Source organism: Choloepus didactylus, chromosome 10, assembly GCF_015220235.1.
Source record: "Choloepus didactylus isolate mChoDid1 chromosome 10, mChoDid1.pri, whole genome shotgun sequence".
Taxonomy (NCBI): Eukaryota; Metazoa; Chordata; class Mammalia; order Pilosa; family Megalonychidae; genus Choloepus; species Choloepus didactylus.
In genome coordinates this window covers 20,487,194-20,514,803 of record NC_051316.1, presented here as the reverse complement: position 1 = coordinate 20,514,803, position 27,610 = coordinate 20,487,194, and the positions used below count along the sequence as shown (strand labels likewise).

Sequence of the window (27,610 nt, the reverse complement as noted above, 5' to 3'; positions counted from 1 at the left end):
TTTTTTCTCCTCTTCTTCTTTCTGTGTGTGGAAGAAACAGAAATGCCCTTATATAGGTACTGGTGATGAATACATAACTATGTGATTATACAGGGAACCACTGATTGTTTACTTAGTATGGAATCTATGCTGTGTGAATAAAACCATCTAAAAAATAAACAGAGGGATATGAGTGCTGGAGAAAATGTGGAGAAAGGGATATACCTAATCACCCTTGGTGGGGAAGTAGAATGGTGCAGCCCATATGGAGTGCAGTGTGGTGGTTCCACAGGAAGCTAAGCATGGGGTTGTCATATGGTCGTGCAACTCAGTTATTGGGTATATACTTGTAAGAACTGAAAAGAGGGACATAAATGGACATTTGCACAGTGGGGTTTACGGTGGCAGTATTCATGATTTACAGTGGATGGAGGTGACCTAAGGGTACATCAGCTGATGAATAGAATGGCAAACTGTGGTGTACACATACAATGGAATATTGAGCTGCTACAAGGAGTGAAGTTGTGAGGTGAATGGACATTCAGGACAGTATGTTGAGTGAAATAAACCAGAAATGGAAAGGAAAACATTATAATGCCTCACTAATATGGATTAACTATAATGTGCAAACTCTGAGAACTGAGTCTAAGAGCACAGGTTATCAGACAAAGGCTTATTGTAAAGGTTCCTAGATTGTAAGCTCTTACAGCAGTCACATCTATTCCTGAGTTGTAACTGCTATTTCTAAATTCTGAGATGCTGAACTCTTTATGCATAACCTGGCTGGTCCCTGGAACTTTGGGTATCATGTGACACCTGAGATTAAGAGCCAGAGTCTGGTAGCCATGAATGTCAACATTACCCCATACAGCAAATTTAAGGGGTCTGAAAACAGAAATCAGACTTCAGTTAGAGATATGAATGAAATGGGCTTGGTTAGGACTAAGGTAAATCAGACTAAAAGGTGAAGGATGATAGTGACGGTGTTTTTAAAACTTCTGTTTGAGACCAAAGGAAGAGATGTCCATTAGGTGCATAATCTATATTTTCTGTAACACACTATATAATTTAACTTTTATGGTCAGTTTATTCAAACAACATAATTACACGGAACATTGACTAGTGAATGAAATCTGGTTGCTTTGAACAGGTTAGTATGAAGCCCCAATACATCCCAGCATAATTTGGGCAGAGAAAAAAGATATATCTGCTCCCTTGAGGAACTGGTGGAAAATGTGGAAATATTAAATTTCTCCACCTGAGGAATTAATGATATTCTCACAAGCATTGGGGGCTACCAATTTAGAAGGCCAAGACATTGATCTTGGGGCTTGCCCTTATGAAGTTTGTTACTGAAAAGGAGAGGCTAAGCCTACTTAAAATTGTGCCTAAGAATCACCCCCAGAGAACCCCTTTTGTTGTTCAGACATGGCCTCTTTCTCTAAGCCAACTCTGCAGGTAAACTCATTGCCCTCCTCCCTACAAAGGACATGACTCCCAAGGGTGTAAATCTCCCTGGCAACGTGGGACATGACTTGCGAGGATGAGATTGACCCTGGCATCATGGGATTGAGAAAGCCTTCTTGGACCAAAGAGTGAAGAGAAATGAAACGAAATTTAAAGTTTCAGTGGCAGAGAGATCTCAAATAGAGTCGAGAGGTCATTTCGGAGGTTATTCTTTTGGTTTTTAGTGTATTTGAACAGCTAGAAGGAAATACCTGAAACTGTGAAGTGCAACCCAGTAGTCTCGATTCTTGAAGATGATTGTATAACTATATAGCTTACACTGTGTGATTGTGTGATTGTGAAAACTTTGTGGCTCCCACTCCCTTTACCTAGTGTATGGACAGATGAATAGAAAAATGACGACAAAAAATAAAGGAATAATAGGGAGAATGGGGGATATGGGATGTGTTGGGTGTTCTTTTCTACTTTTAACTTTTATTCTTATTCTTTTTTGTATGTGGTAATGAAAATGTTCAAAAACTGACTGTGGTGATGAATGCACAACTATATAATGGTACTGTGAACAACTGATTGTACACCATGGATAATTATATGATGTGTGAATATATGTCAATAAAATTGAATTAAAAAAAAAAAAACAAAACTCAGCGTGGGATAGGACTTAGGTTGCTGATGTCCAGTCTGATTCCGAGGTCTGAGAACTGGTTCAGCGTCCAGCAGGGACACACATTCTGTTAATGAGTATTTAACAATAAAATAAAACTATTTTTTCTTTCAGAAAAAAAAAAACAAAAAACCTCTAGTTGAATCCAATTCTGTTGCAGTTTCAGTCTTTGGGTAGGAGAAGGACCTTGGGGCTACACTCCAGAAGGGGGACTGGACCTTGCATTGTAGGGTACTTTGTAGGGGATGGAGAATGTGGCAAGTTTCTAAATCAAATAATGGGGAGGAGTGGGGAGGAGAACTGTGCCAGTTTGAATGTATTATGTCCCCCTAAACGCCATTATCTTTGATGCAATCTTGTGTGGGCAGACATTTTCGTGTTGATTAGATTTTGGAATCCTTTGGGTGTTTCCATGGAGATGTGATTCAATCAACTGTGGACAAGACCTCTGACTGGATAATTTCCATGGAGGTGTGGCCCCGCCCATTCAGCACGGGCCTGGATTAGTTCACAAGAGCCCTTTATAAGCTCAGACAGGAGTGAGCTTGCTGCAGCCAAGAGGGACACTGAAGAGCGCACCTGAACTAAGATTGTAAGGTCACCATTCTGTCTGGTGTGAAACAGAGTTAAAAATGAAGTGTGCATATGGCTGCCCCCTCTAAAAACCACACGCTTCCCACCATGCTTTCGCAAATACAACCAGCCATGCACAGCACCATCAGAGAATGACAGACCTAATCAGCAAGGTATTTTTCCCTCTCTTACATGCACTCATGTTAGCAGTTCAAATTAATGTTTACAGTCTCCTGTAAGCAGTTGCATTGTTCAATTTGTCCCTTCAGACCTCATCTGAACTCTTCACTACCTCTTCCTACTCTAGGAAATTAGACTTCTTAAAATTTTTTATTTTGAAATAATTTCTAACTTACAGAAAGTCTGCAAAAATAATACAGAAACAATACCTAGAACTCCAACCTATCCCTCACCCAGCTACCCAGATTCACCAACTATTTGCCTTTTGCCATCTTTGCTATATCATTCTCCATCTATGTCTGTTTTCTAAATTTTGGAGAGTTGGTTGCATAAATCATCCTAAGAAAGTATTTTGTTTCTGTTGAAAGAATACAATGGTGTGTGTGCTTGAAAAGAGTAAAGTTCTGTTCTTTCCAGAAGGTGGGGAAAAGTTTATTAGCAAATTCCAGAGCAGATCTAGGCTGATTCCAAAGACAGGGTGCTGTGTCTGCTGAGATACCTGATTCAGGAGCAGCAAGACTGAGCAACAGTTTTTAATCCAAGAGACAGAAATCCACTGACTCTGTGGCTATGGTGAGTGATCCTTGGCAGGGCAAAGAGAGGCTTGCCAGGGACAGGGAACCCCAGGGCTCACACCTGATGGAAGCTTCGTGGGCTACCACGTGGTTGGCTCTGCAGCTCCGATTTGTCCATGTCTTGGCCCAGCTCACTCCCCACCCCACCCCAACTGGCTCAAAGAACCCCCAAGAGAGGTTAGGCTATGTTCCTAATATTTATCTGATACTGCCCTTGGATCTTTTGCAGACATTCTATTTAGGTGCTGACTTTAAAAAAAAAGCTGATTTTCATGAAAACCCAATGCATCCATTTGCAAAAATTATATTAAGAAACAAAGCTAGAGAGTTGCTAAGGACCCAGGGGAGTCTCCCAGTGGGAACTCCTCCCACCTGCCATCAGGGTCATGTCTTCAGAGCTGCTCCAGTCCATTGGCTCCTCCTCTTCAGAGAATCAGAGAAAATCTGTGTCAGTCACAAGGCTTCCTAAAAGATATTTAAGGGATAAGGGAGTACTGGTTACTTGTTAGTGTTTTATTCCTGCTTCTCTATACCTGTTTGGTTTGCTAAAGCTGACAAAATGCAATATACCAGAAATGGGTTGACTTTTACAATGGGAATTTATTAGCTTACAAGTTTACAGTTCTGAGGCCATGAAAATGTCCAGATCAAGGTATCAACAAATTGATACCTTCTCCCCAAAGACCGGCTACGGGCGATTCTCAGGTCCTCTGTCATGTGGCCAGGCACATGGGGACGTCTGCTGGTCTCTCCCTTCTCTCCCGGTTTTGTGATTCCAGCTTCTGACTTCAGTGGCTTCCTCTCTCAGCTTGTGTGTGTGTCCTTGACTCTCAGCTTCTCTGGCTTGCTTAGCTTCTCTGGAGCTGTGTCTTCTCCCTGTCCTTTATCCTCTTATAAACTCCCATAAGAGGATTAAGACCCACCTTGAATGAGGTGGGTCACATCTCAATTGGAAGAACCTAGTAAAAGGTCCCACCTACAACAGGTCTACTACACCCACAGGAATGGATTAAAAGAATATAATCTTTTCTGGGTTACATATGGCTTCAAACCATTATTGTAAACCTCACTGGGTAGTATCAGGATTACAGGGAAGTGTTTCCAACTCCTGGAATAAGAGGCATTATGCTTTGGCACACCAACAGAATATAAATCATAATAAAACGCATTATCATAAAATACAGAGGCACAGAATTGTTTTTCTTTTAAAATGGTAGATTCTGCTTGTCTCTGTCTCTAACCAGCTGGATGACTTCAAACAAGTTGTTTCCTCTGAAAAATGACTGAGCTTGAACTCAATGATATATGGATTTCTTTCCAGCCTTCTGAGTCCTAGTTGCTGTGCAGCTTGACATGCATGGGTGAAGGCTCCTTGGCCACTGAAGCCAAACGTGAGCTGTGCGGGACAGTGTGCTAACTATACAGCTAGTATTTAATTTAACCCTCATTTAATGAGGTAGATATTAATATTCTCATTCCATGGATGACAAAACAGGCTTGAAGAAGTGAAATGTTTAACCAAGACTGCAGAACTGGTTAAGTGGTAGAGCCTGGTTTCTAACCTTGAAAACCCTATGCTTTTTTGTTTTTATCATGATCCCAAATGATTTTAATCCTCCTCCTATGGACTTTTAAATATATATATATTTATTTATTTTTATTTGCAATAAAATATACATAACAAAAATTATTTTAACTACTTTAAGTAGACAATTTTTTGACATTAAGTACAAAGGCAATACTGTGTATCTATTTTCAGTTTATTCTCATCATCCTAAGCCAAACTCCCATCATCCTAAATCATTTAGCAATAACTCCTTATCCCCCCCACTACCACCACCCTTGGTCACCACAATTCTTTCTGTCTGTGAATTTGCTTACTCATATAAGAGAAATCATACAGTATTTGTCCTTTTGTGTCTGGTTTATTCCACTGAACATGATGTCTTCAAGGTTCATCCATGTTGTACCACGTATCAGGATTTCACTGTTTTTTTTCTGGCTGAATAATATTCCACTGTATGAATATACCACATTTTGTTTATCCATTCAACGGCTGATGGACACTTGTGTTGCTTCCATCTTTGCAAACCCCATGCTTTTATTTTGTTTTGTTTTTAATTTTTTTATTGTGACCTTTAACATATATACATAACAGTGATAACTTGCAAAGCACGATTTCACAAGTATTTAGCGAGCAAATTTCAAGTATGTCATGGGTCACAGTTCCACAACTTCAGCCACTCCATTAATGTAAAACATAACATACATACAGAAAGGTGTCTTCTCTCAATGTACAGCTCAAGAAGCATCATAGAGGTAATTTCAAAAATTGTTATGGGTACAGTTCCACAGTTTCAGTTCTTTCCTTATTATGCAATACAAGGTATATACAGAAAGGCGAAGACCTTCAAGGCACAATCCAATGAGCAGCTATAGAACAAATCCCAGAGGATGCTCTGGGCTACAGTTCTACCATGTCATTTACCTCCTTCCAGCCCTTCCAACACCCCAGCATCAAAAAAAAAATCTATAATTATATGAAGTTTCAGTATTCATAGACCTTTGTTAAATCTTATTTTGTTTGTTGCTACCCCTTCCTCTCACTTAATCTCTTTCTCCAACTATAGGGGTGTCTAGACAGTGAGCACCCTAACTTGCTCATACTGAAAGGGGGTCAAACCCCAGCTTTTAATAACTCTGCATTGACTTTCATCTGCGAAGCCTCACAACAATCAGACAGCACTTACTTTGGGCCAGACTGTATTCTAAGAACTTTGCATGTGCTAACTCATCTAATCCTCACAATAATCTTATTTCCGTTTTACAATCGAGGAAATTTGGGCACAGAGAGACTGAGCAACTTGACCAAAGGCACAGAGCTCATAGGTGGAAGAAGGCTAGAAGAGCAAATTATAACTTGGAATAGTGTTTTCTCCTTCTTTATAATAAAGTATGGAAATGTTATTTTAAACATCTATCTGCAGAATATTGGACCAGGAGTTTTCCCACTACCAAACAGTCTACCTTTGAAGATTTTCTACAGTATTGAGAGTTAATTTCCCAAGAAACCCAGTCATGGCTCACCTCTGAGCACTGCGGGTTGAGTATATTAACAAAATACACTACTGCAGTTTCTAGAACCAACTTAATCCTTCTTTAAAGGCTGGTCTCTTAATCACATTAATCTAGATTTTCTTTTTAAGCCAATGACATAGTTATTACCCAGTATTCGAAAGACAAATATTATCTCCTTTCATTTTAAACTGCTCATCCGTAGTATACTTAACTGAAACTCTCTCAAATTTCACAAAGCATAAAACGAGCTCCTGTTTAAGCCAAACAGAATGTGTGATATGGACCATCTAAGACCAACCTGTCAAAGTTTTCAGGATTTAAGACCCAGAATATCTTTTTAAAAATGACTTCAGTGTTTACACAACACCAGTGAAGCTGAGGTAGCAAAACACAAGGAATCATTCACGTATTTAATAATTATTGAGCATGTACTGTGTACTGTGATCTGAGGATACAGTGACAAAAAATATTGTCACAGTGCCTACCTTTGGTTTATGGAGAAGGCAGACTCTAATCTACATGCATGCAATGACATATGCAGGTTTTATTAGGTGAAACCAAGAAGTAGGAGTCCTGAGGGAGCGTATAACTCAGGGAGAGAGGGTGGCCTTTGAGCTGAGATCTGAAGGTCAAGGATGGCTGGGAGAAGGTAGGGAGAAGCACTCCAGGTGCAGAGATAGCAGGTGCCAGGGCCTTGAGGCAGGAAGGACCAGGCACATTCGAGAAACGGAAAAGGCTAGTGGGGCTGAAGCTCAGAACAAAGGGGATAGTTAAGGATTTAACCTTTATCTAAGAGTGAGGCTGTGGCAGACACTGTGGCCCATGCAATTCCATCCCCTCTTTCCTGAAAGTAGACCCCATTTTATTCGGGCAGTGGGCAGAGATCCCTTGAGCTCAATGAAGTTATGCCCAGCTCCTAGATCCAGAAAATGATCACAAATCATATGTTAGATTGTTGGTGGCTGAAGCTATATACAGCAAAAAGACACTTCTATTAGGCAAGACTAGAGGTGGCCTCCCGGTAGCTAAGGACAAAGGCCAGACCTCCCTTGGGTAAGGTTAATTCTTCACTACACGCTGACTTTAATGTGGTTGTGTGGCACTGTGGCCATATGGAATTGGTGAGATGATAATCCTAACAATGCAAAGTAAACTTGAGATCCACTCTGCATCGTCAGCATGTTTACTTTGCATTGTTAGGATTATCATCTACTGTGGAAGTACAGAAAGATCTTAGGTCCTTAGTGACATTGTTGAGCTACTGAACAATTCCTTGAACTACTTTCCCTAGGCTTCTTGGTATATGAGTCATTAAAGGACTTTGTTTAAGCCATTGTCAGTCAGGAATCCTCTGAGGCAACCTAAACTGATACATAGGGTAGGGCATTAATTGTTCAATGATCTATTGCTGAAGAACAAACCACCCCCAAATTGTGACCCATTACACTCTATGTGATTTGCTAATTGTGAAATCCTACATTGAAAGTTATCACTGTTATGTAAATATTTTAAAGTTCACAATAAAAAAAAATGGAAAAACAAGAATTCTATAAGCAATCTATGGCCAAAATGAAAATAAATTAATTTTAAAAACCCACCCCCAAAAGGTGATTGCATAGAAGAGCAGTTTATTATAATCTCTCACAGTTCTATATGTTGACTATGCTCGGCTGGGCAATTCATACTTGAGATATTACACGTGGTTGCAGTTCTAAAAAGCTGGGGCTGCATAAGTTGACTGGGCTGGACGTCCAAGATGGCTCAGAGACATGGCTGGTAGTGGATGCTGGCCGTTGGCTGGGAGCTCAGCTGTGTCTCTCAATCGCTGCCTCTTCATATGGCTTGGGTCTCTCATAGCACAGTGGGTATTTCTGAAAGGGGGCATTACAAAAAAAAAGAAAAAACACAAAAAAACAAAAAGTGTTCCTAGAACCTTGATATTCTCAGAAACAGCAAGGCTTTTTATGACCTAGCTTCAGATGTCACACAGCATCGTTTTCAGTGTATTCTTATTGCTCAGAAGCAAATCACAGAACCAAACCAGATTCAAGGCATGAAAATTGGGAGGTGCAGTTCAATGGGAGGGCCAGTTTTAAAGACCAGCTACTGTACCACTGAAGGATTTAAAGTGATGATTGACATTGTCAAATGGTTGCTGTGTCGAATGGACCAGAGGAAAATGAAATAAAATTGGGGAGACCAGTTAGGTGGCTTTAGAGGATTGTGGTTGGCTCCCCAGTACCCCTTCTTTCCCCTTACTGTGTGACAGATCTCAGCTCCAAGGTGGACCTTACTGTGTTCATCCCTTATCTTCTTGATACTGATTGAATCAGCAATGGGCAGATCTAAGTCTAATTAGGGCACAGAGACTTGAGGAGAGGTTTGCTGAGATCCATTGACACAGTTGGTTTCTTGTTCTTAAGAAAAAAAGCAACTCATGAAGCCGGTTACTCTCTTCACCTGGACACTAACACAGAATCATGCAGAACTGATCACCACTGGTTGCCTATCTTACAACAGAAATATTGGTCTTAAAATGATCTTAGTATCGGTCTTAAAGGGAGGTTAAAACTCTGAGTAATAAAGAAAAGAATTTGAAAGAATCTTCACTAGCTTTGTTGAGCCACAGGACTGTAGCTAGGAGAGAGGAACTGAATCTCACTTTTTAAATTTTAGACAAATTATTTGAACAATGAGTGTCACTGCATAGTTTGCCATGTAGCAAGTGTACTTAAAGACATCAGAGTGGGGGTCCAGAAGGATACAGGATGGAAATGGGAGTGGGGACCTGGGACAAAAGAATGGATGAAGGAATGAGCAAACTACAAAAGAATGGATGAAGGAATGAGCAAACTACAAATTATGAGCCTGGATAATTCAATTTATACCCCTAAGACTTAACAAAAAAGTGAAACATAAATTGGGAGCCCTTGAAAAATATCACCTAAGGAAGAGTTGCAGGAACGGATTCAATAGCGTGTATATAAAACTATCAATTTGATATACTGTAGATCTGTCAGAGATTTAAGGAATTTTCAAGTTAATTTTATTATACTGACAAGCTGACTTTAATTTAGGTCTAAATAGAAATCCTTCATCACCACCACAAAAAGATGCTATTTCTCTGTTTAATACCCCTAAACCACTGAGAGAAATGCCTGGGACATAATAGCAAATATTTACTGTATTACTGTATTTACTAATAAAAGTAAATATTACTTAAAATATTATAATAGGGAGTGATGTCACCAAGATGGTAGAGTAAGATGCTCCAGGGTTCTGTCTTTCCACAGAAGTTTTAAACAACAAGCAGAAACAGGCAGAATTATCTTTCTCATAGCTTCAGAAAACAGTTAAAAATTTGCAGTAACTGGGCAAATGACAAATCAAGAAAAGGGCAACTTAAAAAATGGAAGAAAAACCTCATGGTACTTTTGCTGACCCTTTTCCCACACTCAATCCAGCTTGGTGAAGAGCTGGCCACACTCCCAAGACTGGTGCTAGAGGTCTTGTGCACACACTAGGATCTGTACCAGTCTGTCTGGTGGCAGCCTGAAGGACTGAAGAGGACACTGACTGCTGGCTCATCATTCCAGAACCTGCCCTACGTTAAGAAGTGGCTCTCAGGGCATCTAAATCACTGTCAGAAAACAATTATATTGCAGCTGCCTGTGTTGAAGGGATATCTTCTTTAAGACCTACAACAGGAAAAGGGACATTTGGCTCCATGTAAATGGGGGAATTCCTAGAATAAGACAGAATAAGACACATTCTCAGAAAAGCCTGAAAAGGACTATGCTTTCATCTCAGGCTGCTTCTGGGGGATTGAATCATGCACCCAACAAATGACATGTCCAAATTTTAACACACATTCCCATAGGTGTGAAGCCATTTGTAAATAGGACCTATTGAAGACCTTATTCTTACTTAATGTAGGCCAAATTGAATTAGGGTGGGTCTTAATTTGTATTACTGGAGGCCTATAAAGAGAGGAAATCTGTATGCAGTCACTCAGAGAAAGCCACAAAAGAAGCTAGAAGTCAATGGAAACTGGAAGAGCAGACACAAGGTGAAAGAGACCACCATGTGATGGGAGACAGGGCTGCAAGCCCAGGAATCTCAAGGATTGCAGCAAGCCAGCACCAGAACACTACAGGCTTCAGAAAGAAAGTATGGCCTTGCTGATCCCTTGATTTTGGACTTCCAGCCTCCAAAACTGTGAAACCAAAAATTCCAGTAGTTAAGCCACCCATTGTGTGGTATGTATCACAGCAGCTCTGGCAAACTAAGACAGTGCTCTTTAGAATAATTGTTAGGTTAGCTAAGCTCTGCAGGAGAGCACTCACACAGATGAATATGTGATTTGCAAATATCAAAAATGCTAGAATGGCTTTTTAAATGAATAAGGGGAAGATTCTGGAAGAATTGTGAGGAGCCTGATAGAAAAGGTCTAGATTGCTTTGAAGAGACTGTTGGTAGAAACATGGACTCTAAAGATACTTCTGATGAGGACTTAGACAGAAATAATGCATGCATTATTGCAAACTTGAAGGAAGACAATCCTTGTTTTAAAGTCGCAGAGAAGTTAGCAAAATTGAGTCTTGTTGTTGGATGGAAGGCAAAGTTTAAAAGCGATGAACTGCAATACTTAGCTGAAGAGATCTCCAAACTAAATGTGGAAAATGCAGCCTGGCTTCTCCTTGCAGCTCACAATAAAATGCAAGAGGAAAGAGATAAGCTGACTACTGAACTCTTGGGTACAAAGAAACCAGAAATTGATGGTCTGGAAAATTCTGGGTTTCCAGAAAGTGAGATCTCAGAGGATAATGCCCCATGTGAGGATTTAATTAAACATGAAATCAGTCAGCCATTTCAATACAAACCAGGATCGGAGATGGAGTTATCCACCAAGGATTTGTGGAAAGTCCTATTGTCTATTGGTTTTGACCCCTGTATGCTCATGCCAAGCCAACAAATTTTTTGTGAGATCTGTATAAATGGAGCCACTGCCAGTCTGGACTAAAAGGGATAGAAAAGGGACAGATTGAAGGAAAAAACTCTTCAAAGGCAGAACAACAGAAGCTGAGGTCTGGAGTCAAGAAGCCAGGACAGCAGACCCACCCATACATGTGGAGTGAGTTCAAAGAGGATAGAGCACATCCCCCAGGGATTGGGGAGAGCCTGGCCACCAACTCACTATTCTGAAGGGGTTTTGTGTGCCCCAGAGATGGCAGAGAGTCTGAGTGCCACCCAGATGTTTGAGGATGATGGAGCCAAGAACAGGGTGGTTTCCCCAACAGGATATGTTGGAGCAATCACCCAAGCATTTGGAGAGAGCCTCCATGAGATCAGGTGTTCCTCACTTACTCAGTGAGCTCTCAGAGCACTACTGAATCAGATGAGATTTGTATAGGATATGAAGCATTTGGCATGCTATGAATATTCTACAAATTGTGCTGTAAAAGCACTTCAAACAAATCTAATTTGCAGCCAAGGTTGTGAATCACAGATCTAGTTCAACTACTGCATTTATGTATGAAAATAGAGGCCCACAGGAGTGAAATGACTTGCTCAACAGCACTGGCAGAAAAGGGACTGGAGAACTAGCCAGATCATGAAGTGCATCATGTGCTATGTTAAGGAGTCTGAAACATCCTGAGAGCTCTGAAGACATGTCAGACTGAAAGACAGGAGTGAGATGTATGCTTTAGAAAAAGCATTTAGGACACAGTGGGGAGGACAGATTCAAAAGGAGTGAGGTTGGAGACAGAGAGAACAGCCACAGGTCAGTCCAGGGTGAGACCAACTGATCCCAGAGATTCAAAGCACAGGATTGGTGATCAGAACCACCTGAGCCCAGAGAGCTGACACAGACCAGGACACTTAGAGATAGTCATTGAAACCAGAACCAGGAGAGAAACTAAGAAATGAAATCCAGAGTTTGCCCCAGAGAAGCTAAGAGAAGACCCCCAGATACTTAGAGAGAAATGCCCTGGGAGAAAAAAGTAAGGGCACACAGGAGCTGAGAGAGAGAATCTAAGACAGAAGCCCAGAGACACTGTGGAGAAAGCCACTGAAACCAGAAGCTAAACCAGGGAAAGAAGGTTCAGCAGAGTCAGCCATGTGTCTTCCCATGTGACAGAGGAACCCCAGACACCATCAGCCTTTCCTCAGACAAGGTATCTACCTGTTGATGCCTTAATCTGGACATTTTCATGCCCTTAAAACTGTGAATTTGTAACTAATAACCCCCCCTTGTAAAAGCCAATCCATTTCTGGTATTTTGCATTTTGGCAGCTTTAGCAAACCGAAACAACTGGGAAAGATGTTTTCTGTCTGTCTGCCTCTCTCTCCTCCCCTTTTTTCGTGCCTAGCATTCAAGGAAATCTCTACAGAATACTAATCGGATACAAACTAAATGAAAGCCCAAGAAAAATCACATTAAAATATTAAAATATCCACTGTACCATGAAACATTACAAGACAGACAAAGAAAAAAGAAACAAAAGTTCATGCAAATGAGTAAGATAAAGCATTATAAACCATCACCAAGGAAGACCAGACTTTGGACATACCAGACAAAGACTTTTGAAAAATTAGCTTAAATGTGTTCAAAGAGCTAAAGGAAACACTGACAAAGAACTAAAGGAAATCAGGAAACTGATAGATGAAAAAAAAGAGAATTTCAATAAAGTGCAATCATAAAAAGGAACCAAACAGAAATACGGGGGCCAAAGACCACAATAACTGAAATTAAAATTTTCCTAGAGGGGTTCAACAGCAGATTGGAGCCGGCAGAAAAAAGAATCAGTAAACTTGAAGATACAACAATTGAAATTATTCAGTCTTAGGAGCAGAAAGAAAAAAGATTGAAAGAAAATGACCAGAACCTAAGAGACCTATGGGACATCATCAAACATACCAATATACGCAATATAGGAGTCCTAGAAGGAGAAGAAAGACAGAATAGAGCAGAAAGAATATTCAAAGAAACAGTGGCTGAAAACTTCCCAAATTTTATGAAAGACATGAATATATACATCCAAGAACCTCAATAAACTCCAAATAAGATAAATTCAAAGAGCCCATAACTAGATACAATATAATCAAGCTGTCAAAGGCCAAGACAAAGAAAGAATCCTGAAAGATGCAAAAGAAGCAATGTGTCATGTACTAGTGAGCCTCAATAAAGTTCTGATTTCTCATCAGAGACCATGGAAACAAAAGGCAGTGGGATAAAATATATTTAAAGTGCTGAAGGAAAACCACTGACAACCAGGAATTCCATATCTAGCAAAACTGTCTTTCAAAAATGAGGGAGAGATTAAGACATTCCCACATAAACAAAATCAGAGGGAGTTTGACCAGACCTACAAAAAGCACTAAAGGAAGTTCTTCAGGTTGAAAGGAAAGGACATTAGATAATGGACCAAAGACACATAAAGAAATAAAGATCACCAGTAAAGGTACATACATGGGCAAATATAAATGCTAGTACAATTCTATTTTGGGTTGTAAATCCACTTTTTACTTCTTAGAGGACCAAAAGGCAAGTGTATAAAAAGTAACGGTAAATCTATGGTTTTGAACACACAATGTATAAGGATGTAATCTGTGACATGAACAACATAAAGGTGGGGGGACAGAGGAGTATTGAACACAGTTTGTTTATGCTGTTGAAGTTAAGTCGGTATCAAAGCAAATGAGATTTCATAGATTTAGGATGTAAAATGTAAACCATGGTAACCAGAAAGATATTATATGATAAATCTGCACAGAAGAAAATAAAAAGGGTTTCTAAAGGGTTCACTACAAAAGATCAACCAAATACAAAAGTAGGCAGTGATTGAAGAATCAAGGGACAAAAAAAGTATAAGACTTACAAAAACCAAATAATAAAATGGCAGAAATAAGTCCTGCATTATCAATAGTTACTTTTAAATGTAAACGAATTGATCTCTCCAGGCAAAAGACAGAGATTGGCAGGATGGGCTTAAAAGCATGACCCAACTATATGTGGTTTACAACAGACTAACATTAAATTCAAAGACACAAATGGGTTGAAAATGAAATGATGGAAAAAAATATTCCATGCAAATACTAAACAAAAGAGAGTGGAGTAGCTATACTAATATCAAAAAATACACTCCAAGTCAAAAACTGTTAAAAAGGACAAAGAAGGGCCCTATATATTGATAAAAGTGTCAATTTATCAAGAAGATAGAGTAACTATAAACATATAATGTACCAACAGACTCAAAAATATATGCAACAAAAATTTATAGATTTGAAGCTAGAAATAGATGGTTCTATTTAAATAGTTGGAAACTTCAATACCCTACCCTCAATAATGGATAGAACATCTAGACAGAAGATAAATAAGGAAATAGAGGACTTGAACAATATTATAAGCCAACTAGACCTGTCAGACATACATAGAATACTTCATCCAGCAACAAAAGAGTATACATTCTACTCAATTGCACATGATCATTCTCTAGAATAGATCATATGTTACAATACAAAACCAGTCTAAGCAAATTTTTTTAATTCAAAATTTTTTCATGACATGCTGTCACTTCTGTTGTAGTCTATTCTTCCGAAGTAAGACCCTGTCAAGAGGAGGGGAATTTAAGATCTACCTTTTGAATTAAGAAGTATCAAAGAATTTATGAACATATTTTTAAAATAAACTTTTTATTTTGGAATAATATATACACGTGTTATTTCAACTTTAAACAAAATTTTATTGTGGTAATGTATTTATGACATAATGTTTCCCACTTTAGCCACTTTCAAGTATACAACTCACTGGTGTTGATTACATTCACAATGTTGTGCTACCATCATCACCATCCATTACCAAAAGTTTTCCATTACCCCAAACATAAACTATGTACCCATTAAGCATTAACTACCCATCCCCACCCCACCCATGCCTGCCCCTGATACCCTGTAAACTTTCTGTCTCTGTGAATGTGCATGTTCTAGCTATTTCATATAACTGAGATCATACAATATTTGTGTTTTCTGTCTGGCTTATTTCATTCAACAAGATATCTCAAGGTTAATTCATGTTGTAGCATGCATCAGAACTTCAAAGTGAGCAGGAGAAATGAAATAATACAGATGAGAGCAGAGATAATTGAAATAGAGAATAAAAAAATAATAGAATCAATGAAACCAAAAGTTGGCTCTTTAAAAAGATCAGGGAGGCGGGGCAAGATGGCAGACTGGTGAGCTGTAAGTTTTAGTTACTCCTCCAGGAAAGTAGGTAAAAAGCCAGGAACTGCGTGGACTGGACACCACAGAGCAATCTGTCTTTGGGCATACTTCATACAACACTCATGAAAATGTCGAACTGCTGAGATCAGCGAAATCTGTAAGTTTTTGCGGCCAGGGGACCCGCGCCCCTCCCTGCCAGGCTCAGTCCCGTGGGAGGAGGGGCTGTCAGCTCCAGGAAGGAGAAGGGAGAACTGCAGTGGTAGCCCTTCTCGGAAACTCATTCTACTGATTCAAACTCCAACCATAGATAGACCGAGACCAGACACCAGAGAATCTGAGAGCTGCCAGCCCAGCAGAGAGGAGACAGGCATAGAAAAAAAAAAATAACACGAAAAACTCCAAAATAAAAGCAGAGGATTTTTGGAGTTCTGGTGAACACAGAAAGGGGAAGGGCGGAGCTCAGGCCTTGAGGCGCATATGCAAATCCCGAAGAAAAGCTGATCTCTCTGCCCTGTGGACCTTTCCTTAATGGCCCTGGTTGCTTTGTCTATTAGCATTTCAATAACCCATTAGATCTCTGAGGAGGGCCCATGTTTTTTTTTTTTAATCCTTTTTTCTTTTTCTAAAACAATTACTCTAAGAAGCCCAATACAGAAAGCTTCAAAGAATCGCAATTTGGGCACGTCAAGTCAAGAGCAGAACTAAGAGAGCTCTGAGACAAAAGGCAATAATCCAGTGGCTGAGAAAATTCACCAAACACCACAACTTCCCAAGAAAAGGGGGGTGTCCGCTCACAGCCACCATCCTGGTGGACAGGAAACACTCCTGCCCATCGCCAGCCCCATAGCCCAGAGCTGCCCCAGAAAACCCAGTGTGACGGCAGTGCTTCAAATAACAGGCACACACCACAAAACTGGGCGTGGACATTAGCCTTCCCTGCAACCTCAGCTGATTGTCCCAGAGCTGGGAAGGCGGAGCAGTGTGAATTAACAAAGCCCCATTCAGCCATTATTTGAGCAGACTGGGAGCCTCCCTACACAGCCCAGCAGCCCAGAACCGCCCTGGAGGGACGGCACTCACCTCTGACATAGCACAGTCATCCCTCAACAGAGGACCCGGGGTGTACGGCCTGGAAGAGGGGCCCACTTGCAAGTCTCAGGAGCCATACGCCAATACCAAAGACTTGTGGGTCAGTGGCAGAGACAAACTGTGGCAGGACTGAACTGAAGGATTAGACTATTGCAGCAGCTTTAAAACTCTAGGATCATCAGGGAGATTTGATTGTTAGGGTCACCACCCCTCCCCGACTGCCCAGAAACACGCCCCACATACAGGGCAGGCAACACCAACTACACACGCAAGCTTGGTACACCAATTGGGCCCCACAAGACTCACTCCCCCACTCACCAAAAAGGCTAAGCAGGGGAAAACTGGCTTGTGGAGAACAGGTGGCTCCTGGACGCCACCTGCTGGTTAGTTAGAGAAAGTGTACTCCACGAAGCTGTAGATCTGATAAATTAGAGATAAGGACTTCAATAGGTCTACAAACCCTAAAAGAAACCTATCAAGTTCAGCAAATGCCACGAGGCCAAAAACAACAGAAAATTATAAAGCATATGAAAAAACCAGACGATATGGATAACCCAAGCCCAAGCACCCAAATCAAAAGACCAGAAGAGACACAGCACCTAGAGCAGCTACTCAAAGAACTAAAGATGAACAATGAGACCATAGTACGGGATATGAAGGAAATCAAGAAGACTCTAGAATAGCATAAAGAAGACATTGCAAGACTAAATAAAAAAATGGATGATCTTATGGAAATTAAAGAAACTGTTGACCAAATTAAAAAGATTCTGGACACTCATAGTACAAGACTAGAGGAAGTTGAACAACGAATCAGTGACCTGGAAGATGACAGAATGGAAAATGAAAGCATAAAAGAAAGAATGGGGAAAAAAATTGAAAAAATCGAAAAGGACCTCAGGGATATGATAGATAATATGAAACGTCCAAATATAAGACTCATTGGTGTCCCAGAAGGGGAAGAAAAGGGTAAAGGTCTAGGAAGAGTATTCAAAGAAATTGTTGGGGAAAACTTCCCAAATCTTCTAAACAACATAAATACACAAATCATAAATGCTCAGCGAACTCCAAATAGAATAAATCCAAATAAACCCACTCCGAGACATATACTGATCACACTATCAAACACAGAAGAGAAGGAGCAAGTTCTTAAAGCAGCAAGAGAAAAGCAATTCACCACATACAAAGGAAACAGCATAAGACTAAGTAGTGACTACTCAGCAGCCACCATGGAGGCAAGAAGGCAGTGGCACGATATATTTAAAATTCTGAGTGAGAAAAATTTCCAGCCAAGAATACTTTATCCAGCAAAGCTCTCCTTCAAATTTGAGGGAGAGCTTAAATTTTTCACAGACAAACAAATGCTGAGAGAATTTGCTAACAAGAGACCTGCCCTACTGGAGATACTAAAGGGAGCCCTACAGACAGAGAAACAAAGACAGGGCAGAGAGACTTGGAGAAAGGTTCAGTACTAAAGAGATTCGGTATGGGTACAATAAAGGATATTAATAGAGAGAGGGAAAAATATGGCAAACATAAACCAAAGGATAAGATGGCCGATTCAAGAAATGCCTTCACGGTTTTAACGTTGAATGTAAATGGATTAAACTCCCCAATTAAAAGATATAGATTCGCAGAATGGATCAAAAAAAATGAACCATCAATATGTTGCATACAAGAGACTCATCTTAGACACAGGGACACAAAGAAACTGAAAGTGAAAGGATGGAAAAAAATATTTCATGCAAGCTACAGCCAAAAGAAAGCAGGTGTAGCAATATTAATCTCAGATAAAATCGACTTCAAATGTAGGGATGTTTTGAGAGACAAAGAAGGCCACTACATACTAATAAAAGGGGCAATTCAGCAAGAAGAAATAACAATCGTAAATGTCTATGCACCCAATCAAGGTGCCACAAAATATATGAGAGAAACACTGGAAAAACTAAAGGAAGCAATTGATGTTTCTACAATAATTGTGGGAGACTTCAACACATCACTCTCTCCTATAGATAGATCAACCAGACAGAAGACCAATAAGGAAATTGAAAACCTAAACAATCTGATAAATGAATTAGATTTAACAGACATATACAGGACATTACATCCCAAATCACCAGGATACACATACTTTTCTAGTGCTCACGGAACTTTCTCCAGAATAGATCATATGCTGGGACATAAAACAAGCCTCAATAAATTTAAAAAGATTGAAATTATTCAAAGCACATTCTCTGACCACAATGGAATACAATTAGAAGTCAATAACCATCAGAGACTTAGAAAATTCACAAATACCTGGAGGTTAAACAACACACTCCTAAACAATCAGTGGGTTAAAGAAGAAATAGCAAGAGAAATTGCTAAATATATAGAGACGAACGCAAATGAGAACACAACATACCAAAACCTATGGGATGCAGCAAAAGCAGTGCTAAGGGGGAAATTTATAGCACTAAACGCATATATTAAAAAGGAAGAAAGAGCCAAAATCAAAGAACTAATGGATCAACTGAAGAAGCTAGAAAATGAACAGCAAACCAATCCTAAACCAAGTACAAGAAAAGAAATAACAAGGATTAAAGCAGAAATAAATGACATAGAGAACAAAAAAACAATAGAGAGGATAAATATCACCAAAAGTTGGTTCTTTGAGAAGATCAACAAGATTGACAAGCCCCTAGCTAGACTGACAAAATCAAAAAGAGAGAAGACCCATATAAACAAAATAATGAATGAAAAAGGTGACATAACTGCAGATCCTGAAGAAATTAAAAAAATTATAAGAAGATATTATGAACAACTGTATGGCAACAAACTGGATAATGTAGAAGAAATGGACAATTTCCTGGAAACATATGAACAACTTAGACTGACCAGAGAAGAAATAGAAGACCTCAACCAACCCATCACAAGCAAAGAGATCCAATCAGTCATCAAAAATCTTCCCACAAATAAATGCCCAGGGCCAGATGGCTTTACAGGGGAATTCTACCAAACTTTCCAGAAAGAACTGACACCAATCTTACTCAAACTCTTTCAAAACATTGAAAAAAATGGAACACTACCTAACTCATTTTATGAAGCTAACATCAATCTAATACCAAAACCAGGCAAAGATGCTACAAAAAAGGAAAACTACCGGCCAATCTCCCTAATGAATATAGATGCAAAAATCCTCAACAAAATACTTGCAAATCGAATCCAAAGACACATTAAAAAAATCATACACCATGACCAAGTGGGGTTCATTCCAGGCATGCAAGGATGGTTCAACATAAGAAAAACAATCAATGTATTACGACACATTAAAAACTCGAAAGGGAAAAATCAATTGATCATCTCAATAGATGCTGAAAAAGCATTTGACAAAATCCAACATCCCTTTTTGATAAAAACACTTCAATAGGTAGGAATTGAAGGAAACTTCCTCAACATGATAAAGAGCATATATGAAAAACCCACAGCCAGCATAGTACTCAATGGTGAGAGACTGAAAGCCTTCCCTCTAAGATCAGGAACAAGACAAGGATGCCCGCTATCACCACTGTTATTCAACATTGTGCTGGAAGTGCTAGCCAGGGCAATCTGGCAAGACAGAGAAATAAAAGGCATCCAAATTGGAAAAGAAGAAGTAAAACTGTCATTGTTTGCAGATGATATGATCTTATATCTAGAAAACCCTGAGAAATCAACGATACACCTACTAGAGCTAATAAACAAATTTAGCAAAGTAGCGGGATACAAGATTAATGCACATAAGTCAGTAATGTTTCTATATGCTAGAAATGAACAAACTGAAGAGACACTCAAGAAAAAGATACCATTTTCAATAGCAAGTAAAAAAATCAAGTACCTAGGAATCAACTTAACCAAAGATGTAAAAGACCTATACAAAGAAAACTATATAACTCTACTAAAAGAAATAGAAGGGGACCTTAAAAGATGGAAAAATATTCCATGTTCATGGATAGGAAGGCTAAATGTCATTAAGATGTCAATTCTACCCAAACTCATCTACAGATTCAATGCAATCCCAATCAAAATTCCAACAACCTACTTTGCAGACTTGGAAAAGCTAGTTATCAAATTTATTTGGAAAGGGAAGATACCTCGAATTGCTAAAGACACTCTAAAAAAGAAAAACGAAGTGGGAGGACTTACACTCCCTGACTTTGAAGCTTATTATAAAGCCACAGTTGCCAAAACAGCATGGTACTGGCACAAAGATAGACATATAGATCAATGGAATCGAATTGAGAATTCAGAGATAGACCCTCAGATCTATGGCCGACTGATCTTTGATAAGGCCCCCAAAGTCACCGAACTGAGCCATAATGGTCTTTTCAACAAATGGGTCTGGGAGAGTTGGATATCCATATCCAAAAGAATGAAAGAGGACCCCTACCTCACCCCCTACACAAAAATTAACTCAAAATGGACCAAAGATCTCAATATAAAAGAAAGTACCATAAAACTCCTAGAAGATAATGTAGGAAAACATCTTCAAGACCTTGTATTAGGAGGCCACTTCCTAGACTTTACACCCAAAGCACAAGCAACAAAAGAGAAAATAGATAAATGGGAACTCCTCAAGCTTAGAAGTTTCTGCACCTCAAAGGAATTTCTCAAAAAGGTAAAGAGGCAGCCAACTCAATGGGAAAAAATTTTTGGAAACCATGTATCTGACAAAAGACTGATATCTTGCATATACAAAGAAATCCTACAACTCAATGACAATAGTACAGACAGCCCAATTATAAAATGGGCAAAAGATATGAAAAGACAGTTCTCTGAAGAGGAAATACAAATGGCCAAGAAACACATGAAAAAATGTTCAGCTTCACTAGCTATTAGAGAGATGCAAATTAAGACCACAATGAGATACCATCTAACACCGGTTAGAATGGCTGCCATTAAACAAACAGGAAACTACAAATGCTGGAGGGGATGTGGAGAAATTGGAACTCTTATTCATTGTTGGTGGGACTGTATAATGGTTCAGCCACTCTGGAAGTCAGTCTGGCAGTTCCTTAGAAAACTAGATATAGAGCTACCATTCGATCCAGCGATTGCACTTCTCGGTATATACCCGGAAGATCGGAAAGCAGTGACACGAACAGATATCTGCACGCCAATGTTCATAGCAGCATTATTCACAATTGGCAAGAGATGGAAACAACCCAAATGTCCTTCAACAGATGAGTGGATAAATAAAATGTGGTATATACACACGATGGAATACTACGCGGCAGTAAGAAGGAACGATCTGGTGAAACATATGACAACATGGATGAATCTTGAAGACATAATGCTGAGCGAAATAAGTCAGGCACAGAAAGAGAAATATTATATGCTACCACTAATGTGAACTTTGAAAAATGTAAAACAAATGGTTTATAATGTAGAATGTAGGGGAACTAGCAGTAGAAAGCAATTAAGGAAGGAGGAACAATAATCCAAGAAGAACAGATAAGCTAACGTTCTGGGGATGCCCAGAAATGACTATGGTCTTTAATTTCTGATGGATATAGTAGGAACAAGTTCACAGAAATGTTGCTATATTATGTAACTTTCTTGGGGTAAAGTAGGAACATGTTGGAAGTTAAGCAGTTATCTTAGGTTAGTAGTCTTTTTCTTACCCCCTTGTTATGGTCTCTTTGAAATGTTCTTTTATTGTATGTTTGTTTTCTTTTTAACTTTTTTTTTCATACAGTTGATTTAAAAAAGAAGGGAAAGTGAAAAAAAAAAAAAAAGATGTAGTGCCCCCTTGAGGAGCCTGTGGAGAATGCAGGGGTATTCGCCTACCCCACCTCCATGGTTGCTAACATGACCACAGACATAGGGGACTGGTGGTTTGATGGGTTGAGCCCTCTACCATAAGTTTTACCCTTGGGAAGACGGTTGCTGCAAAGGAGAGGCTAGGCCTCCCTATATTTGTGCCTAAGAGTCTCCTCCTGAATGCCTCTTTGTTGCTCAGATGTGGCCCTCTGTCTCTGGCTAAGCCAACTTGAAAGGTGAAATCACTGCCCTCCCCCCTACGTGGGATCAGACACCCAGGGGAGTGAATCTCCCTGGCAACGTGGAATATGACTCCCGGGGAGGAATGTAGACCCGGCATCGTGGGACGGAGAACATCTTCTTGACCAAAAGGGGGATGTGAAAGGAAATGAAATAAGCTTCAGTGGCAGAGAGATTCCTAAACGAGCCGAGAGATCACTCTGGTGGGCACTCTTACGCACACTTTAGACAACCCTTTTTAGGTTCTAAAGAATTGGGGTAGCTGGTGGTGGATACCTGAAACTATCAAACTACAACCCAGAACCCATGAATCTCAAAGACAGTTGTATAAAAATGTAGCTTATGAGGGGTGACAATGGGATTGGGAAAGCCATAAGGACCAAACTCCACTTTGTCTAGTTTATGGATGGATGTGTAGAAAAGTAGGGGAAGGTAACAAACAGACAAAGGTACCCAGTGTTCTTTTTTACTTCAATTGCTCTTTTTCACTCTAATTATTATTCTTGTTATTTTTGTGTGTGTGCTAATGAAGGTGTCAGGGATTGATTTAGGTGATGAATGTACAACTATGTAATGGTACTGTAAACAATCGAAAGTACAATTTGTTTTGTATGACTGCGTGGTATGTGAATATATCTCAATAAAATGATGATTAAAAAAAATATAAAAAGATCAGTAAAATTGACAAACCTTTAGCTAGTGTGGCAAAGAAAAAAAGAAAGAGGACACAAACAACAAACATCAGAAATGGGAGGGAGGGGGAGAGACATTACTACTGACCCCACAGAAATAAAAAATGTTATAAGAGGAATACTGTGAACAATTGTATGCCAACAAATTAGATAATCTAGAAGAAATGGGCAAATGCTTAGAAACACACAAATTACTTAAACTGATACAAGAAGAAATAGATCTCAACAGACCATTTCCAAAAGGCAACCACTTTTAAACATTAGTTATAAAAATGTCCTCATATTTTTAAACACACTTACGATGTTTTAGTTTTAGCTATTGTTCATTAACAACTTACTACAGAAGATGAAGATTTAGGTCTATGCTATTACTCCTCACACTCATTTACTCTAATCCCATCATCTCCATATAGCCTCAACACATTTTTTCATTATGCCCATTTAGAGTGTTTTCATTATATTGTAACTTTATAAATTCTGTTTACTGTTTTCATTATATTATAACTTTATACATGCTGTTCACTGTTGAGCCAAGTAGTGATTACATTTCCCATCTGTAACATTTTTATCCTGGAATTACCCCTGTCTACTAATTCACTTGGTTTTCTTTGAATATCTGACTAGGTCTTCCCACAGTTGTATAAATGTCTCTCAGTCCAATTTTTCATAAACTCAAACATAGTCTGTCAGTTCCATTTCCCCCCACTTAGGTCCACTCCTTCTGCCCTCCATCATCTTAACCCAATTTCGATGGCCACAACTTTGGCTTGCTCCACAGCTAACATCTGGGAATTCCCTTGTAGTGAGTGTGAGGTCCCCCATGCCGCCTTCTTCTTCGATTTGCTTTTCCATTTGGAAACTTGCTTGGGACACATAATCTCTTCATTCCTTCCATTTTCTCCCTTTTGGAATGGGAATGCCTATCCTATGCCTGTCCCACCATGGTATTTACGAAACAGATAGCTTTATTTATTTTCACAGGTCCATAAACAGAAAGGAATTTTGCCCCGGCATGGTCATGTGCAGAGTCTCGCCCATACCTGATTTAGATATCTTGATAATAAGATTTGGGACTACTGAACCAATGATGTCTAGATGAGAATTTGGACTTAGAAACCAATAGAGGCCAAGCAAGAGAACAAAAGATCCAGCAAAGCTCTACAGGGTACCAGCTATCTACTATGACAAAACACATAATCCCAAAAACTTTGGCATAAAACAGTAACAATCATAAATTTTGCTCATGAATTTGGAGGTTGGCTGGACTTAGGCATTTCTCACTGAGGGTCTGTCAAGTGGTTGTAACCAGATGATGGCTGGATGTAACTGGGGCCATCCCAAAGGTGTCTTCCCTCACATGTTTGGCACCTGGACTGGTAAGACTCACTTATCTGGGGGCTGGAACAGGTAGTGCCACCTGACCACCTCTTTCTCTTTCTGGGTGGTCTTCATATGGTCTGTCTACCTGGCATTCTATTTTTGAAGTTGCCACAAAGATAGACCCAGGCTCAAGAGGAGGGAACAAAGACTCTACCTTTTGAAGGGTGTGTCAAAGAATTTGCAGACAATACCACAGGCTCAGTCCACAGGGGAGGCGGTGATATTCACTCCTCAAAGTTGTCCTGCTTTGGGGGAGAAAAGGTTTGAAATATTTATATCCCTGGCAATTGTCCGTCATACAGCCAGTTAAGGGTTGCTGAGGAGAGCATATAAATTCTCAGGCAATTCCAACTCTCCAGGAGGGCAGGAAAAATAGGTTCTTGCAGCCCGAAGGTAGGCGTCTGGAAAATACAGGTGCAGGCTGTTGGAAAGTGAAAGCACTGGGGAGGCAAGGTACACAGTCACAAGAATGGACCCACGAGGATGTGGGCAGAGTTCTGACATCATCTGCTACACAGTGCCAATTCAATGTGGCAATGTTTTCTATAATACCATTTCAAATTATTGGGAAAAGTCAGGATTATTCAAATAAATGGTGCTGGGAAATTTTGTTATTCCTTTAGTAAAAAATAATTAAGGTTCATACCTCTCATCATACTAAAATATACTTTCCAGAGTAAAGAGTTAACTGTAAACAACAATCCTATGCAAGTATTGGAGGAAAACACAGGTGTGTCTCACAATCCTATGGTAGAGACAGCCATTCTAAGCAAGATAAGAAACCTAGAGACAATAAAGGAACAGACTGACAGGTTTAAAATTTAAAATATAGGTACGACACAACATAAACAACCAGCCAGAAACTGGGCAAAAATAATTGCCACATACAGAACATGAAAATATAAGATGTTCAGAATATATAAAGAGCTCCTACAAGGCAATAAGGAAAAGAATCAATAGAAAAGTGGGCAAAGAATATGCACTGGTGATTCACAGAAGGATGGCAAGTGCTCAACCTCATGAGTAATCAGAAGCACAGAAGATAAAGCTCAGTGGTGTATCATTTCCTTGACACTAAATTGGCAAAAGAAAAAAACTGATAATATATATCATTGGCTGGAGTGTGAACAAACTTTCAAACAGTTTAAATTAGTTGAGTGGTTTTGTAGAGCAGTACGGAGATATTTATAAAAATTCATAATGTGCATACTTTGACTAAAATTCCACTTTAAGGAAACTAGTTGGAAGTACTTCAACATACACAGAAAGATATTAGCACTTTGGTGTTTTGGGCAGCATTGTTTGAAATAGGGGTAAAAGAGGAAATAATTTAAGTGTTCTTCAATAGGGAAATGTTGAAACAAATTTGAGCCAGAAACACTTATAACAAGTTATTCCAAGAAATAGTCTTAGGGCCATTAAAAATAATATGAGTTTTGGTGTGTTGGAATGGCTGGAGGGAATTGCCTGAGGCTGTCAAACTGCAGCCCAGTGGCCTTGATTCTTGAAGATTATTATATAGGTCTGTAGATTGCATAGTATGGCTGTGTGACTGTGAAAAACTTGTGGCTCGCACTCCCTTTATCCAGTATATGGACAAATGAGTAGAAAAATGGGGACAAAAATTAGATGAAGAATAGGGTGGGATAGAGGGGATGGAAAAATTTAGGGGTTCTTTTTTGCTTTTATTTTTATCTTGGAGTAAGGAAAAGGTTCAAAAACTGTGGTGATGCATGCACAATTGTATGATGGTGTTGTGAATCACTGTACACTGTGGATGACTGTAGGGTGTGTGAACACATCTCAATTAAACTGTATCACAAAAAAGTAAATGAACAAAGAGGGAAGAGGGGAATGGGATGTTTTGGATAGTCTTTTTTATTTTAATTTTCATTTTATTTTTTGGAGTAATGAAAATGTTCAAAGTTTGATTCTGGTGATGAAAGCACAACTATATGACGATACTGTGGACAAGTGATTATACACTTTGAATGATCGTATGTTATGTGATTATATCTCAATAAAATTGCATTAAAAATTAAAAAAAATACAAGACATGTATACAAAAAAAAAATTGAAAAAAGCCACCTGTAGAACAATGCTGTTCCTATTATGCAAATTTTGAGAACTCCAATCCAGTAAGTGTGTGCAGATGTTCATACTATATTTGCATTTAGAAGGCTCCAGAAGTTTCCACACCAAACTGCTAAATGATTAAATACCTGTGAAGAAGTCTTAAACTATGCCTGACACAAAGTAAGTGCTATATAAAAGTCGGCTATTTTTGTATATATTTCTGGATTGCTCATAAAAATAAGACTAGGTTTGTGATGAACATTCCCAGCGCCCAACTGACCGCTGAGGGCCAGGGCCATTTATAATTAATCTCTCCATCCCGAGAGTAAAGCATGGGGCCTGGAACCTAACGAACGAGTGACAAATAATTGTTAAAGAAACTTGCCTGTCGCCCCCACCCCCACCTCCACCCTACCCACAAGCCTTCCCCATGCTGGGGAGGTGTGACGCAAAGGATAAGATAAAGCCCATACAGCCCCGGAGCTTTTCCTTCTTACCCAGGCGCCTTCCCCCGAACACAGCCGGAACTGTGCAAGCGGGAACAGGTGGTACCCAAGCGAGATAACACACCCGTAAGTACAGTGCGCATGCGCGACGAGGCGAGGCCCAGAGCC

General features: G+C 39.5%; 1 long non-coding RNA gene across 1 annotated transcript; it reads right to left on the bottom strand.

Annotated features, from left to right (window-relative positions):
- On the bottom strand, positions 1 to 27,559 carry LOC119505610. The gene is made up of 4 exons (XR_005210778.1): positions 27,494 to 27,559; positions 25,075 to 25,165; positions 3,811 to 3,903; positions 1 to 21 (listed from the first exon to the last, which is right to left on the bottom strand). It is a non-coding gene; the product is annotated as an uncharacterized LOC119505610 (long non-coding RNA).
- Positions 27,560 to 27,610: the final 51 nt, after the last annotated feature.